Source organism: Rhipicephalus microplus, chromosome 5 (genome assembly GCF_043290135.1).
Source record: "Rhipicephalus microplus isolate Deutch F79 chromosome 5, USDA_Rmic, whole genome shotgun sequence".
NCBI classification, from domain to species: Eukaryota; Metazoa; Arthropoda; class Arachnida; order Ixodida; family Ixodidae; genus Rhipicephalus; species Rhipicephalus microplus.
In genome coordinates, this window is record NC_134704.1 from 5416777 (window position 1) to 5417271 (window position 495).

General features: G+C 35.4%; 1 non-coding gene across 1 annotated transcript; it reads right to left on the minus strand.

Annotated features, from left to right (window-relative positions):
- Positions 1–209: 209 nt before the first annotated feature.
- On the minus strand, positions 210–281 carry TRNAT-UGU (transfer RNA threonine (anticodon UGU)). Its single transcript has one exon. It is a non-coding gene; the product is annotated as a tRNA-Thr (tRNA).
- Between the last annotated feature and the right edge of the window lie 214 nt (positions 282–495).

The following is a 495-nucleotide window of genomic DNA, read 5'->3' on the forward strand; positions in this document are numbered from 1 at the left end:
ATATGTATATATATATATATATATATATATATATATATATATATATATATATAAGGGAAAGAAGTGTATACTTAAGGGCTCCTTTTTCTGTGTTTTGACACGATATAAATGAAATTTAACAGACAATAATGCCAAGGAATATATAAGGGAAGTTATTAGACCAATTGTAATGTAAAAGTGAAGCAAAAAAAGTGGGTGAAAAGACAACATGCCGTGAGCAGGAACCGAACCTGCGACCTTCGAATAACACGTTCGATGCTCTACCGCTGAGCTACCATGGCGGCTATCCCCACAGCCACTTTATTGGGTTTATATGTGAATTTAAATGTTGGATGGATGGATTGATATGGCTGTACCCTTTAGATCGGGCGGTGGCTAACACCACCAAACCGTAATACTTAATAAACCAAAAACTAGATTTATTTTTTTTCTTTAAATAGTGAGGTTGAGGACTCGTACTTTGCAGTAAAGGGTTTAATTTTCACGCGTGCCTTG